Source organism: Anarhichas minor, unplaced genomic scaffold (assembly GCF_050575085.1).
Source record: "Anarhichas minor isolate MPS153535 unplaced genomic scaffold, ASM5057508v1 ptg000010l, whole genome shotgun sequence".
Lineage (NCBI taxonomy): Eukaryota > Metazoa > Chordata > Actinopteri > Perciformes > Anarhichadidae > Anarhichas > Anarhichas minor.
In genome coordinates this window covers 15,027,212-15,044,808 of record NW_027466456.1, presented here as the reverse complement: position 1 = coordinate 15,044,808, position 17,597 = coordinate 15,027,212, and the positions used below count along the sequence as shown (strand labels likewise).

The 17,597-nt window shown below is 41.3% G+C and overlaps 1 protein-coding gene across 7 annotated transcripts in view; it reads left to right on the top strand.

Moving 5' to 3' along the window:
* The window catches only part of lrp8 (low density lipoprotein receptor-related protein 8, apolipoprotein e receptor), a 157,243-nt gene that overhangs the window by 57,326 nt on the left and 82,320 nt on the right, over window positions 1-17,597 (top strand). The gene's annotated exons all lie outside the window — the stretch shown is intronic.

The following is a 17,597-nucleotide window of genomic DNA, read 5'->3' as shown; positions in this document are numbered from 1 at the left end:
TATTCAGTCAAGGATGGAAGGAAATAACAGGAGACGCAGGATAAATGGTTGGTACCATATTGCTATTACTTATTATCTAGTGAGAGCAAGGCTTTCACAATGGCATAGAGATGTGTGTGTTATAGCATGCGTTTTGTGTTGAGTGCACAGTGAAGGGCCGTTTCAGAGAACTTTCACTGAACATAACTGGACAGCAAAGAATTAGAATAATGTGGCATCACAGACCAACACTTTTTCAGGATTGTCATAATGATGCTTAATATTGTTTTGGACTGCAGCAGTTTTTCCACAGAAAAGTTTGACGACCGTAACCTTGTTAAACTTTTGGTTCCTGGACCTCAAAAGGTCACTTTCCTTGAGGCAGTAATGGTCCTCCAGCAAGGAACTGTGAACTGCAAGCGCAGCAATGATTCTTCTGTCAATATCCGGAGTAGGGATGAGACTTTTGTGTAATGTTACTGACTTTTACACAACAGTTGCATAACAGACAACCCAAGCTGTCTACCAGAAAGGGAGAGATAGAAAGAGAAATAAAAGCAGATGGAAACTTTACTGAATCTAAAAGATCAGAAAATGATCCAGGAAAAACAAAACACTCAGAGATCTGAACCAACTTCTTTGTTTTTCTCTGATGTTTGAGTTGACAGAAGAAAAGCAATGTTGCACGGAGGTCAGTCACTAACACCCTCTTGTTAACATTACGTTACAGTCATTTAGCAGACGCTTTTATCCAAAGCGACTTACAATCAGATTCTATCACATACACCGTAGGCACAGCTACGGGAGCAATTCTGGGGTCAAGTGTCTTTCTCAAGGACACATCGACATGCGACTCGTGGAGCCGGGGATCGAACCGCCGATCCTCTGATTGAAGGACGGCCCTGCTCTCCACTTAGCCACAGTCGCCCCAGTGTTGTTTTCTCATCACGTGCAAAACTCAAGCTTTTGCTATCCGCGTAATTTGCCGAAGCTTTGCTGTTCTTGTGAAACAACCAGGCGGCTACATCCAGGTCTGAAAAGTGAAGGCAATATTGAAGTGCCTCAAACTTGCATTTTTTCTAATAGCCAGCAGGAGGCAACTCGTCTGGTTGAAAAAAGTCTGATTGCATAGAAGTCTATGAGAAAATGACCCTACTTCTCTCTTGATTTATTACCTCAGTAAACATTGTAAACATGAGTTTATAGTCTCAATCGCTAGTTTCAAGTCTTCTTCAATACGTCATGATGTTAATTGAGTAAATTATGGCCCCATTAACAGTAAAACAGACAAAAGTTCAGCCAAAATGCAGAACTTGAGGCTTCAAAACGGTAGTCTACAAAACAATAGGTGATGTCACACCTATTCACTTCTGTATATAAGAAGTAAACTTCTGAATATATGGAATGAACATGTCCTATTCTTTTATTCAGTCTATATATACACAACAGAAACTCTAAACTAAATGCTCTGGAGGAGATTTTAGTTCCCCAAATATCTCCCTAGGTTTATTTCCTTATTTCCTCGGAGTGTTTGATTGAAAGGTCGATAGTTACACACAAATGAGCTTCGAAGACAAAACCACAAGTCTCTATTCTGTTGCTGTCCCCTGACCTTCTGGCTCCTATTGTCCACTGTTCTAAGACGCCCCCCTCGTTCACATGTGAGTGGACAAACGTCAACTCCCAAATATGTCATGGTGTCTGTCATATTTGGGAGTCTTAAAAGAGGGGAAATGTTGCTGATATCAGGCAGGTGATATGTTGGACAACATCTTTAAGATTGTAGCAAATTCAACACTTTAAATAATTGTAAGGTTGTTATTTGTTACTTGCTGGACATTATTCCAATCACTCAGTGAGCTTTGGGTGGTCAAACGGGTTCAACAAAACCCCCCTAGGGCCTGGCACAAGCTGTACAGAACACAAACATACTCGCGCAGAGGAATTGGAAAACATCATCGCCATCCAGTGATACTTTTCCAAAAATGCTAATGAGGCTAATTTACATTTTTAAAAGCATTCAGACGTCACTAGAATATGGAAAGACAGTCCTGTATGAGGTCAAAGCTCTGCTGTTCTGAGCTCTCACTCAGCCGGAGACTTCAGCCATCTTCCTGTTTCACGAGCTGCCGGCGAAAAGAGAGGAGGTGAGGAGGAAAATAAGCAAGGTGAAAGAAAGGTGGGCCCTTAGATTGTGAGTATGTGAGTGCATGTGTGTGCTCACCTTGCTGTTCGTCTAAGAACTGCCAGTTACAACCGGTGAAAGAGGACAGAGGATGGGGGTGTTACTGACAGTTCTAGCAGAGCAGCCAGCATTTCCATTTTGTTCGCTGGAAGCCGAGTGTGAAACTTTGATGAAGAGCAATTTGCATCTCTGGATGGCTATGAAGAGGGCCGCTTTGTTCGCTGCCATCGAAAAGCCGTGCCCGCACACTGCTGGCTCCGAAACCTGACCACCCCACCACCAACCGGCACCCACCCTCTGCCCTTCACCCTCCACCCTCCTGGCACTACTTTTCAGCTGCTTCGGCCAGCAGCTAGTTCACCATTGTGTTTTGTGGCCAAGAGCACCTGCTGGGAGCCCTTTCATCAACCCCTCTCTGGGGTTTTTAAAAGTGATCCAAGGGCACCCCCCACCCTCAGCACACACACACACACACACACACACACACACACAACACACACCTAAAACCAGACTGATAGGTCGAGACACAGATGCAGAAATAGTGTGCATCCATCTGAAACCAAGGCAGTTTGTGGATACATAATCAGCCCCCACCTCAATGTCCATGGATGGGAGGGGCAGGCAAAAGGTGAATGACAACCACCACTCGTTAGCTCAAATGCACATAATGCGCTTTGTAAATTATGCATAATCTTTGAAGAGCAAATGAAAGAAAGGTTCCCCCACTGTCCCGTTTATCAAAACTGAACAAATAGTCCCCTGTGACTGTTGAAACGAGGAAGCTGTTAATGAAGGGGGATGGTGTGAGAGACAGTGGAGAAGGAGAGAAGACAGCGCAGTTTAGGATTTGTGTGTGTGTGTGTGTGTGTGTGTGTGTGTGGTAATGGGGTTGAGAGTGTCTTGGTTGTATTTGTATTCCGGTGGCCCGGGGTATCCGTGGATACACCTAGGTGACAGGGAAACATGCAGGAGGAGGAAATGGGGAAAACAGTTATTTCACAAACGTGTCCCTGATACCCACGATGATTAAAAAGAACCACACATTGAAAGGTAACTTTCGGTCACTTCTGTCTAAATCTCTCATCTAATGGCTACGTCCTCGTTGATTTGCTTTGTGTAACTGTTTCACACATCACCTTGTGATTGGAATGAACAGCAGACGGATTGTTGATTAATGCCATCTCCTAAATTAATATAAATAAAATAATTGTTGAAAACAGCAGAAGGGAAACACGTAACTAATTCCCTGTGGTAAATGTTTATGAATTACCCACAAGACGGGACCTTCAAAGAGATTTAAGGTCTATTCTTTTGTAAATGCATCTAGATATCAGAGAAGCTTTTGGAAATATTGTACTTGGTCCTTTAACAAAATGCATATTAATATTTCATATCTGTGTGGGTTTGCAATCATTTCTGGTCAATGTTTAGCGTCTTCATAACCTGAGTAAATATTTAAAAAAGTCTCTACTGATGTAGAGTTGCCACTGTATTGAAACAAGCTATAATGTCTTCACCGCCTCGGCATTTAACCTTTATTAACATACAGTTATTCCCTTTTTGTGTGTTGCCTCAGTCATCGTCTCTTCATACAGAAATATTTTGATGAAACTTTAATTATAAGACATGCTGGCTTTTACTCTTAGCTCGGTTGGTGTGGTTCCAACTTACCTCGAGTCAAGTTATTGACAAAATTGAAGGAATGGAAATTCCTCACCCAGTATATCACAGAAAAAAAACTTTTTCTTGCCAAATTCAACTTTACTGGCAGCTAGCATTGTACTAATATACTACCACAGTAGTGTATTATTTGGTAATCGTGGGATTTGAAAGTCAAATTCCAATATGCATTTTTAATCAAGTAACCACGGGCCGCTCCCAGGAGCCTCCCATCCATTCAAAGTTCAGATGTCACGAGATTATGTCCGACAGATGAGCTCATTTGGCAGGTTTACAAAGTATGATGAATCATAAGCCGCAACAAAGGCTGTGTCAAATGTTTCCTACCGCATCCCTTTCTTTCCTCCCTCCTAATGTTCACAAATCAAGCAGCTTTGTGGGCCAATGAAAAGAGCTTAGTCATTGTGTAATTTCATTCATGCAGTCGATGATGATGGGACATGTGGGCCTTGAAGGGATTAGTTGAGGAAACATGATTACTTTGACAGTGTAAACCTGCTCGAGATGATAGTGGAGCTCTAACGAGGAAGCTCTCATGGTCGTGAGTCACAACACTGACCAAAATGAAGAGTCCTTAACAAAGATGCTAATAAATAAGCAAAAATAAAATAGTAAATAAAGACAATATAGTAGATGTGTCTGTTAGGATTGTAAGGTAACATGCTATTCAGGGATTATTTCCTTGGTGGAGTTTTCTATTTGTGCAACCTGATATCTGGTGATTGGTAAAGCGTAGACAAAATGTGATGTTCATACTGATGTAAAGCAGAATCTGGAATGAAGGCTTCATGTTTACTTTGACAGTTAATCTCATGATAGATCAGTATTTTTAAATACTACAAAACCCCAACAGCAGCACAACGGGCTTGAGTAAGACCTCTGGCTTAACACCTCCAGGAACAAATAAAAGGAAAGGAGAGATCAAAACGATCATTATCACATAAAAACATCACACACATACACCTACACACACACATACACCTACACACACACACACACACACACACAATATTTATCAGTTCTATTCAATCCTCCCATTCCGATGTTTTTGTCACATTGAGGCTTCTCCCGCTGGGAGTTTATTATTCACTCTGAACTCGGGCCACGGTGCTTTCATCCAGTAGGTGTTTCTTTATTTATTTTCCTAATCAGCGATCACCAACCAAGCAGACAAAAGAAGGGACAACCGGCTGTTTGCCAAAGGGAAAAGGGGCGGGGGGGGGAGGGAGGTAGGGAAGGTGGGAGCGCGAGGGTGTTGGAGGCAGAAGGGTGGAGAGGAGGAGCGGATAAGGAACGAATGAGCGTGGCAGGAAAGACAAAGGATGGGAGGCTGTTTACAGTGTTTTGCTGAGAGCGCAGCAGAACACGGAGAGAGGCGGGGTCAGCGTGTCACAAAAAATAATCACATTCCACCATCGTATCTGGAAGCTCTAAGCAGTGCAGAGCAGCAGGTTGGCCTTTAGTTTTTTTTTTTTTTTTCTTTGTCTTCACGGCAAATAATAACCTTCTCTTCGACCATCTTTTGAGCCAAATGACAAATAAGTATGCACGAACTGTACAGCGCTGTACAAGCAACTGCACACACACACGCACACATGCACTCACTCCTCGTGACCTTTGTGGGGCTCTTTGTTGCTTCTGAGCGACAACCATTTGTAATTGAAATGAATGATTTTTGCTTGTCGGCAGCGGGATGAATTTGTCCCCCTCTGTTGTTTGCGGATGCTCGGCAGGCTTTGTTGGAATCTCTACCATACACGTATAATAAGCCCAGTAGTAATTTGTCATGTGGACCGACCAGCAGCACGCTGCATGTGTGCGGTTTGGGACTTGAATGGCAATGGTGGAAGTGCAGGCCTGCGGAAGGAGAATTACAAGGCTCACAGTGAGCGTTGATTCATACAGCCAGCGGGAACGTTGTTTGCTGGTGAAAGGCTTTTTTCCCTTTTGTTTTTGGAGGGGGTTGCTGATAACTCGCATGCTTCCGCTTGTCAGTCAGTCACTCGCTTGAGGAGTTATTACAAACCAGTGTTTATGAATTTTGATCATTTCCATTTTGTTCTGCCACATGCATAGTAATTTGGGTTTAGAATGCATGATTGCCACTGGTTTGTAATTGAAAATTAAATTGCCATAATCATCAAGGTTATTAATCGTTTAGCAATGCGCTGATAAAGAAGTGCTGATAAATGGATTAACCGTTTTAGGATGTATGTTTCGACTGTTATCCGGCACACATTTGTAGGTTTAAGAAGCTTGATTCAACATCTACCTCTTTTCATGGTGTGTTTTCAAAAAACATGTTCAGCATAGGCATACACACACACAGAGCACACATTACTGTCTGTGTGTGTGTGTGTGTGTGTGTGTGTTTGTACGTCTGGCTAGCCACAAAAGGGTCGGACTATAACTGAGGTTTCATATAGTAATGTTTATCCCCTCCCCCCACGTAGGTTGTATGGCCCCATCGGTGTGTGTGTGTGTGTGTGTGTGTGTGTGTGTGTGTGTGTGTGTGTGTGTGTGTGTGTGTGTGTGTGTGTGTGTGTGTGTGTGTGTGTGTGTGTGTGTGTGTGTGTGTGTGTGTGTGTGTGTGTGTGTGTGTGTGTGTGTGTGTGTGTGTGTGTGTGTGTGTGTGTGTGTGTCTTGCTAGGAGTCTCCTGACCTCTTGAGGCAGGCTGGAAGCTGGCCTGGTTTACACTTTATATTTAGAAAATTATTTTTTCTTATATTGTGTTGAGGTTTTGTTCCATTTGTTTTGATCAATATGATTATAGCATCTTCACACTAATACCCTACGTGAGTAAGAAAAACAAAATGTCATGAGGCAGTGAAAGGAAAGAGTAACCGTTGATGGAGTGTACTTTTGTAACGGAATCCTTTATTTGTGACACAATTTGGCTTTCTGATCCACTCTCCAATACAATCAAAGCATGTTTATGATTTAACCGTGTGCATTCAACGGAACAGACGGACTCGCCCCTCTAAATCCTCGAGGCTGTGTCCGGCTGCTTCATGATTTTCCTTTGCCCGTGATGACATCAGTCAGACAGCATTGACAGCGCCCCCGCTGAATGCAGAGCCGTATAGGTTTTACATGTGTGGTTCGGAGCGGGCTGAAGGATTGATAGCTGATATCATTAAAAGGATGACCCTGTCTAGGAAAGTGAGCGCCTGATGAGATTGGAGTGGGACATGGGGGAGGGGATGGAGTGTGTCTATATATGTGTTTGTGTGTGTGTGTGTGTGGGTGTGTGTGTGTGTCTGTCTGCCTGTGCAAGTATGTATGTGAGTAACAGGACTGGTATCAGTGTCTGAGTGTTTAATAAATCAATGCAGGTCAAGTCTGAGAGCCGGATGTCACCCAGATGGTGTGTGTGTGTGTGTGTGTGTGTGGTACAGGTACTCTGTGCATATGTCTCTTCTAATGAGAGACACTGAAGCAGTAGGGTATGGTCTCACAGAGTCTCCAGACATCTGAGAAAAGGATACCACCACACATACAAGCACACCCATCAAATGCCAACGCACCTTTTGCAACCTCTTTTATCTCTTCTTTGTCATAGAACATTTCGATCATTTCAAACAATGTGATACTAATACATACGACATTGTAGCTCTGAATACAACAAAATACAAAATAATATTTCAACATCTTATAGGAAACTCCTCTGCATTGGTTTATTTTATACCAAGTGGTCTTTCTAAAGTGCTTTGGTATTTCTGCTCTGTAGTTCTGTAGATAGGTTTAATTGAACAGTATTTTCAGTCCTGTTACATAGGTTGGTTAGGATTCTTTGTGTTGATGAAGCAGTAGTGGGGGGAAAAAAAGCCAATGTCCTATTGAACGCGTCATGCAATGTAGGCCAATGTGCTGAACTTGGTACATTGAGTGAAAGGATGCAGAATAGCAGAAACAGACAGAAGTTATTTATATGGAATGTGTGTTATTACTTTACTCGTCCTGTTCCAAACACTATTGAGCAGCCTCACTTTTTTTTTTTTTTACAAAGTTCATATTTTCTTACGATGCAGCGTTTGGCCGGCTGACGCCGTCATTTGCCGGGCTGATGGGCTTCATGTTGTAAAAATGAAAACAGGCCTGGCCCTGTTTGTTTCTCCCTCGCCATGTGCTCCCACAATGGCCCCTTCTGTGCTGCTACTTAATTCGCAGTCTCTGAAGCTAACACGGCCGCGGCGTACAAAGCGACCGCTCTTTGATCTTTCGGACTAGATATCCACTCGCCCTCAGAACAACAAATACACTCACGCTTGTTGGTCTCAAGAGGCAGCTAAGACACACACACAACGTCCAAAAAAAGGGTTACTGAGGAGGAAGAAAGAAATGGAGAAGGAACAAAGACATTGTTTTTATTACATTTTAGGAGGAATTTCTGAAGTATGTGTGATGACAGTGGACTGTAAGCTTTAATAATAGCAGCTATGTTTGGGTGATAGGAATGATTTCCCTTGTTGCTCATTGTTGGATTGAATAACAAAATAATTAACTTTGCAAGAGAAGTTTCTCTTCTTCTTTTTTGCTATTTTCATGCTGGTTGCCCATCACTTCTAAGCCGGTTTGCAGAACTGTAATTCCTCGTGTATGTAAGGAGGAACAAGGCTCGGGGACCCAGGATGTGACAGGATTTGGGAGGTCTTAGGCTTTGGCATGTGGCTGATGCAGACGCTGTCTTTCATGGAGTTAAAATCCAGGGATCTGGGGAAAGCACAGAGCCAAGAGGACAATGGTTCAACATGCCCAGAGTGACTTTTTTTTTCACTCTTTTTTCTTCCCTTCAGGCAGCCAAGATGATGGTGAAATCCCTTAATTGGCATTGTAGGTTATTGTCAGAACTGTTTTTTTTTTTTTATGCATTGCAATCTAAAGACCTATATCTTTAAATCAAGTATTTTGCTTTGCTCTGACAAAGGATCAGGCTAGTTTGATAGTGATGCACCTCAGACTCTTTGGATACGTTTGTCAAACAGCTAACAGAAGAAGGAAATGTCCACCAGGACAAACGGGAATTAAGCAGTCATTTTAGAGCCTAATATTTGATAAAGGTGTCAGGCAAACATGCTTGACTCGGAGGGCATGCTCGGCTCTCTCTTTGCTCTCGTCAGTGTGAGCAAAGAGAACGGGTGCGTATCCTGTGCCGACTCTTTGCGTGTATGGATACGTATTGTTCAATTCCATAATGCTGTCTTCGCAGCGACTTAAAAGTTAATAGTAAAATCATTTCAAAACGTATGGCAGTATTTTGCACCACAGCCTCTGTCCTCAGCTGCTATTGTTAATCCCTCATCACAGAAAAGAGAGTCGTACAAAGGCTCTTCGCGTTTCTCTCAAAGCTTAGAAGACGGAGAAAGTGATGCAATCTGTTTTCTTGAAATGAGTAAACAGTCGCAGGCTTAAGCTGAGGTATAAGCAGATGCATGAGCACTCACGCAGAGAGATTAACCTCTGAAGTAGGTGTATATGAGTAGGAGCTGGCAAGCGTCACTTCCACAAGCGTCTTCAGTTGCCTGGATATTGTTTTATTTTATTTAGCTGTCTACCGTTTTTTAAATCCTCTGAAGTAAACACATCAAGCAGTAGTAACCAAAGTTCCTTTGTTTTTGCACAATTATTCTTCATTTGTTAAAGTAAAGGACGCTATGCATTTCTCTAAAGCAGCCTGACACCTGTTTGCCCAAAGATTTATTTAAGTGGTTGGAAAGTGAAGAAGTTCACCGTTGATTAGGACGGGGGCTTTATTGGTACCAGAGAGAGAAATGGGGTTGTTCCAGCAATGGAGAATGTATATGAGATTGATGGAAAAAGGACAAATATTACCCTATACACTGGTATTTTAACACTTTTTATATGGCTAAATATGCCATAATAAAAACATATTAACATATACTGTATATCATGTAGGTTAATATGAGACATAATGCAGTGGTAAAAAGTGGTAATCCATCATAATAAACAGTTATTTATACTACATGTATATATATTAAGAATATTAAGCAAATCAAAACGGTGTGCACAAGCTACAGTGTGGCCCTAAAGTATCCAATGTTATAACATCAGGTATAAAATACAGTATCAAACAAACATAGCATAGAGTGGCAAACCCGAGTCTGTACAGACGAGAGCAGCACTCAGGACAACATGTGGCACTAAGCACAACATAAATGATATGAGCTTCCTCCAGAGGCAGAGCGAGGTCGGTTCCTCGCCTCAGTACTTTGCTTACCTTCTAGTCTGTCTGAAGGTCCCAACGAATGTAGAAGTTAGAAGGATCTCAGTGTTCTAAAGCGGGCCTCTGTCTCTTTCATCTTCCCCACATTGAGCTTCAGGTGAGTCCTCCTTTGCCACATGATGCAACCGTCAGCCTGCCTGTAATCCACCAAAAAAAAATAGATAAATCTGGAGACTACGTCCTGCTGCGACTCATGAAATAGTAACAAGCTTCTTTGAAGTGGTAGGTGGTATTTGATGTGCTGTGAGGAGCATACTATATTGTGTATTTGATCTGGCCAGCTGTCTGGGTTTGAGAGTCCATGGGCTCCCTTCACATCTCCGGCCTTTGTAGTGTGTGCATCTGACACACACCCGTGTTCATCCGAATGCAGCTGCAAAAGGCACTTTCTTCGATTTCTGACCTCACATTAATGTTACGCTTACAGTATGTTTTCATTCCCCTCTGATGACATTGAACATATATATTTAATGCCAATTCTTGCCTCAGATTTAAGTTGCAGTCGCAATAGTTTGGCTTTGAAGAGTTTGGGAAACTTTGTATTTTGCCCTTTTTATGTTCAATTGGCCAATGGGTGGATCATATTATTCAACTATTTCTTTATTTCTCCTCCCTGTGAGTGGACCACTATAGTTGGTATTCAAGTTAGTCGAATGAAAAAATATGAACAAAATGATACATCTAATCCCTCCCTGCTTTCCATTACCTTACAATCACTGTTCTTTCTTGCAGCACTGTGCTCTTGTTGTATTCTAGTCCTTTCTCCACGATATCTCTCTGTCTCCAACAGATTATTGGGAAACTGGACAGGCCTTTTAATCTCCTCAAAAGACCGATATTATACTTGTCTACTTTACTCCATCCCTCTCTCTGTCTCTCGTCCACACAAACGCACGATTCACAGAGTATTTGCCACTCCCTCACAGTTTGCTCGCTGATTAACGGCCTCTTTCCCTCCACTGACACGCTATGTGTCTGTGTCTTTAGCCGATCACAACAATGTAGAGGACCATCTATTTCCTCTCCCATTCATTCTTTCTCCATTCTCTCTAGCTCTCTTCTCTTTATGTCTGTTATTTTTCTCCCTTTGCTTCTTGTACTTGCTTGCTCCTTCCTGGGTCCTCCTTAGAGTTGTTTACAGCCAGACACGTATTGTACTATTTTTTTTTTTTTCTTTTCTCTGCTGGTGTTTTCAAGAAAGGGGTGTGTGTGTGTGTGTGTGTGTGTGTGTGTGTGTGTGTGTGTGTGTGTGTGTGTGTGTGTGTGTGTGTGTGTGTGTGTGTGTGTGTGTGTGTGTGTGTGTGTGTGTGTGTGTGTGTGTGTGTGTGTGTGTGTGTGTGTGTGTGTGTGTGTGTGTGTGTGTGTGTGTGTGTGGCCCTTCAAAAGAAAACACATTTAGTCCCCCCCCCTTTTTTTTAACAAACTAACAAGTCCTTAATATTGCGTGCCGTTTAGACTTTCATGTACTTCTGACAATAATGTGAGAAGTAAATACAAGCCTTGACAATGAGCAAGTAGGTAACTCCAACTGAAAAGGATGAGACCAAACCAGGTTCATTTTCATAATCATCAGTTCACAAAGATGATCTTTATTCAGCATTAACAAAAAGGACTTTTCTATTACGTGCAAATAGCCCAACGTATAGTTTGATCACAACCTAAGTAATGGAATACTTGAGCAGAGCGACGTGGTTACCACAGTATTTCCTCTGGCTGTACTCCAGATTTCATGTACAAAGAACAGAATTGGCCAGTTTGGGCTTTTCTTTTGTTTCTCCTTTAAACCGAATTACTCTGGCTTGCTCTATTTAGATGCCTTGGTCAGGATAAATCGTATTGTTTATTTTGGAAAGAAGTAAGGCCAGAGGTGATTTGGTAGGGTCGTGGTTTAATATACTTATTTAGAACTTTATTTTGTTTTAGAATCATTAAAGGGATATTTTGATGATTTTTATGCAGACTTTTTAGTTTGAAGACTGAACACCAACAGATAAAGGGAGAATATAGATACAGTTCAAATACAGTCAGACATGGATGGAGTTAGAAATATGTTTATACATGTGCTCAAGTTGAAATATTGTCAACCGGGCTAAATAACTTGTGGCTATCCAAAGTTATATGACTTTACTTTACCAGAAATTACAGACTGTAAAGACACTTCAGCATTTAATTTTCTTGACTACAGTAAGACACCTTTGCATTGTCTGAATCTAACATTAGACTTACCAAAATAAAATGCAAACAGAGAACCCTAACTGTCCTTAAATTAACTTAAAAAAGAATGTGCCATTCATACAATATCTGAATCTTATATATATATATATATATATATATATATATATATATATATATATATATATATATATATATATATATATATACATATACACAAAAATCTGCTTTTACCAACTCAAAGGCTGGTCCGCAAAGAATACCAGCTTTGTTCTTTTGCACTTGGAACTTAAGCAGATTAAAGAGTGTCAGTGTCGCTGACTGAAGGTAAATAATCTCACTACAGCGCCTGGTGTCTGTTCCAGACCTGTTGTTACTGGAGCAAATCAACAATTCAGGGACTGCAGTCAACAAATCCTAATTAAAGGCGACACAGTGTTCCCTTAGCCATTATTGTGCTGTTGGATGTTTTATTTCCATTTCCCTTTCACTGTGTGTGTGTGTGTGTGTGTGTGTGTGTGTAATGAGGTGTGTAAATTGAATGACTTGAAGGTTGACGCTGACCTTCACCTGTTCCCAGGTCGAATGATCATGTCGTCAGGAGTATGTGAAGAAGAATCCTAAGAGGCCAGCGTGTGTGTGTGTGTGTGTGTGTGTGTGCGTGTGTGTGTGTTGAGTGGATGGGGTGGAGGTCAACATGAGTAGGTCAGCCTAGTCACTCATTGATCACGGAGGTCTGCAGAGCGTGACATTAGTTGAATGTCAGTGCAAGATTAACACACTATGTCTATAGAAAAGGTGAACAGTAGTTACACCTTTAAGTGTATTCTCTGAATATATGGTCTCCCACATGCATCTCTATAATGGGCATTATTATAATGGTTTGGCCTTGCATGGCCCTATAAAGGTTTAAATTAATATTCATGGAGAGATCACGGAATGGTATTGTCCCTGATAGAAATAAATGTTAAAGTAAATTGGCATCCTCCAATCATATTACACCAAGTGATTGACAAAATAAATATCAAAAGAAATGACACTGTGCATGTGCTGTTTAACGAGCAGTACTGCATTCTGTGAAACATTAGGTCGAAGTGGAATGATTCGATACGGTGCAATTTGAAAGTGTACAAAGTTAGTGATGACTCGAGATTGCAGATAAAAGCATCTACTGAGCAAGCTAGAACCTTTCTGGTCTGTGTGCTATTTCACATACATATGAATCCCTTTGTCCACATGGGGAAAGAGGAATAAAATAACATAATACTACAGATCTAGGAGGAGAGAGCTTGGTAGGTAAGGGTGTGTGTGTGTGTGTGTGTGTGTGTGTGTGTGTGTACAGAATGTGTGTGCATGGTTGCCTAGTGTTTGTCTCCTGCACATTCACTCTCACACCTCATAAGACAGGTTTAGGCTGTTCCATATGGATGACGCTCGTATACGACAGGTCGCGGTGCATCAGCATGTAAATGTAAGCGGCTGTTTGTGTGTGCATCAGCAACTCTTGAGAGGCATGGGAACATTTTCCTTTTGTATGTGCTGGTCTCTCTTTATATTCTTCCACCGTTTACAACACATCTGTGTGGAATATGTGAACTTCTACATGTATTGTTCATCCTCTCTCTAGTCTATAGTGTGGTTTTCTTCATTAATGGTGTCAGTTCCCGTTTCTTTAGCCGATGAAAAATGTCTTTTTATTTGCATGCTTATTTTATTACATGAACACTTTCTTGCCAACATGTTGTATTGTAAACATGTGTGGGAAGATTTCCCTGCATAAAGCTAATCACCATTCATTCAGTATTCAAAACTACAAATGACTGCACTCCCATATATGTAATTCTCAGTTTCCAAGATGGATGACAATAGCTTTCCATAATGGGCTTCATTGAAACACTACCATTCCTTGCTTCTAGTGGGGATGCCATTTTTAAAGTAAAGTCTTCGTACTGAACATATGAGTTCTGTAATCATTCAGTCTCACTTTCAAATGATAAAAAATGTCCACTTATCATCATACATTCCACAAAACCTCCCCTGCAGTGTCTCTAGATTACTGAATTAGTTTCTCACTATGCTGTGTGTTTTTTTTTTTTATCTTTGTCCGTTGCCACTGTTCAATAAACATGAGAGTAACATCATTCATCCAAAGGTTAATTAAAAGCATATTGTATTTGCTCACAGAGGAAAACCGGCTACTCAATGCCTTTGGCCTCCCAGAATAAGACGGGGCCAAGGTGAATCATATTATTCCCCTTTATGTCCTCAGGATAAGAAGAATGCGAGTCAAGGGAAGGGTTGTAGGAAATTGATATGGGCTTTACGCTCGCTGGCTTTTGCATTTTAATTAATCCTCCTGAGTGTGACATGTTGTAAGCCTCTTTGTCACCTGTACCATTTTGCTTCCCCAACTGAATCAAAGAGCATTACGATGAACAGTGACATGAGATATGATATGAAGGAAAACTGTAACTTGTGGGTGTCTGATATCACTTCTGTTGTGATCTAGGTTCCAGTATTGTGAATTGCACTGCCCGGTGTATATGTAGCTCTGTGTGTGGCTACGGCTGGCTGTGTTATCAGGCTGTAGGCAGAGATGGAGGAAATGATGGAGAAAAAAAACAAACCAGGAGGGTTGGCAGGAAGAGATGGGATTTATGCTAAGATACTGGTATGAAGGAGATGGATTTATTCAGTCCTTTTGTGAAGACTGATGCCATTATACTAGACCCCACCTAAACAGCCTCTTCCCCTTTTGTACCCATTCCCTGGTCTCTCCCCCTTTTGGTCTTTGGCTCTGACTGCTCTGTGATCCCTAGGGACACGCTTTTCATTTATTCTAGGTCTACACCTTCTTCAATTTCATCTTTCTCCTGTTTTAACACTTTTTTTTTCCCCACTCTACTTAGAATCTATACCCTGCACTGTTGAATATGTGGTTGTCTCTATGTTTTCTTCAATCATTCATGCGTTGTCATCCATACAAGTGCATTCATATATACATATAGAAATTATTGGTCCCCAAAGCTGAGATGCTGTCAGTTCCTCGAGCATGCTCTTCATTATTATGGCTCCCACTTGTATAATCAGTCACAACACTGCCTTTTACCTCACACCGTAGGACATCCAAGGCCACACACATAAACAACAAGCTAATAAGCTGGCTAGCGTTTCCCTTGCTAAGTGTAATAGGACTGTATATAATACACAGTGGCAGGGTTGGACTGACTCCTCGTGTAGTTCAGCAGTTTAGATCAGTGTGCTGATGCTGCCCAGCTAAATCCTTGTAAAGCAAAGCATATGGCTCTAAGCATTGGGGCTCTGTTTTGTATTGAACAGAAAAGACACCTTTTTCTGTATAATTTGCTTTTTAGGTTCTCGGTGCACATTTATATTGTAGAAGTTTGAACCTGGTACTTTAATACTTGTGACTGTAAACAATGATGTCTCTCATTACATTATGTACTTACAGATGAGCTCTGGTAGTGAGAAATGAACAATGAAAAAGATATTTGGTGATTACCTTATGAATGGTCTTTCTTTGTTTTGTTTTTCAAAAGGGAGAGAGAGGGTTTAGCTAAAGACTTGTGTTGTGTTTTGACGATTTAATTTTTAATTTGTAAATATTTAACGAAATAGGTCGTTTTATTTTATTTAAATATTTTTGGTTTAATTCCTCAAATGTGAAGAGGCTGTTTTTGTATGGATCAAATGGGCATTTTTATTCAAATTAGAGAGACCAGGGACAGTTGTGACCTCAAACCAAACCTCAACAAAGTGATTTTGCGTATCTATTTTTATTTGACAAGTCGTTTAAAGAGTTGATGTTGTCTTCTGTTCAATAACCATCCAGGGAATAATTGGGCTGTTATCACATGTTCTGATAGAGATGACCTCGTCTCTTTCTTGGGTTCATATGTGTTTGTTATTCTTCCATCATAGAAATCAATCTCATACTGTAGTTGAAGCTATAAGTGTTGTGATCACCTGTGATTGGAGGATAGTGAGCTTTAGCAGGAACAACATGATTTAGTTAACATCGCACACACTACAGTACATTGCTTTAGACACTCACTCTGCAACCCAGCTGGTTTTAACCGCGGGTCGCTGAGGCGGTTTAACACCAGGCTCGCGTGAAAGAAAATGGAACAGTATCAGTCATTTTTTTTTACACACACACACACTCTTGCCATTTGTCATCCCCCTTCATTGTACATTATATTTCATCATGGCGAGGCGAGGCATTGCTAACACGGCAAGCGAGTGCTTTCTCTTGTTCAGTGGCTCTCGCTGTCAAGGAGAGGGATTTGTTTTGCTTCTGCCCACGATAGACTCAAGTGCTTCAATTTTCACCCTTCTTGGCGAAAGCTATGGCACAACACCTTTGGAGTCCAATAGGCTATCAGGACGACTAGACGGAGCCAGAGCCAGTTTTGCAAAGACCGGACCGGACCTTGAAGGTGGATCATGGGGTGTTAAGATGGAGCAAAGACCTCTGAGCCAGTTTAGGCAGACAACTAGAGGGGTGCTGCTCTGATCGTACGTGACATGCTCTATTCACTGCACCATACATCCAACCTGCTCTTGCAAACTACTTAAGCTGTCATGCACTGCTCGTTCACTCTGCCTAAAAGCAAACCGCTCGGCTTGAAAACAGTGCTCCTCCACCCGAGCATCCACCCATAAGCCCATTTACTGGATTCATTCTTCACATAATGCTCAAAATCTGTTCCAGCTTGTCAAATATAATATGTTGCTATTCCCATGCCAACTTTATGAAACTTAAATTCTTAATGAGTCACAAGTCAATTTATCTACCCACAATATTGATGCTCTAACAAATCAGTTCAGCTCGAATGAAAATAATTTAAACAACATGTTCCACAATGTAGAACTTAAGTATTGGATTCAGCAGGAGACTGGAGACTTTTTCATCCACACTGGATCTTTGTCAATTTAAAGGTGTCTCGGTGTGAAACTCCCAGAGTCTCACCTGGCTTAACAGCCCTGATCCACTCATGCCACCTCAAAGAACCAACACGAGCAAAGGCTCGCTGACAGAACACCTCCTGTTCTCTCACGGCTCCTGTTACAAGTTGCACACAAACGAGCTGATGGTTGAATTCAAATTGGACAGCAAAATGATTTTGAAGTTTACTCTTTAAGTTACATTTTAATTGCGTACCCTCTCTCCTTGTTAAGTGGATTATCAAACGTTTGTTTACTTGCTTACTTGCGTGCTTACTTAAGTGTTTAATCATTTGTCAGTCAGTGTGCTCATTTTGTGAAGGTGACTCGGACATCATTTTATGTGCTCCAGAGAATTTTGTCCCATT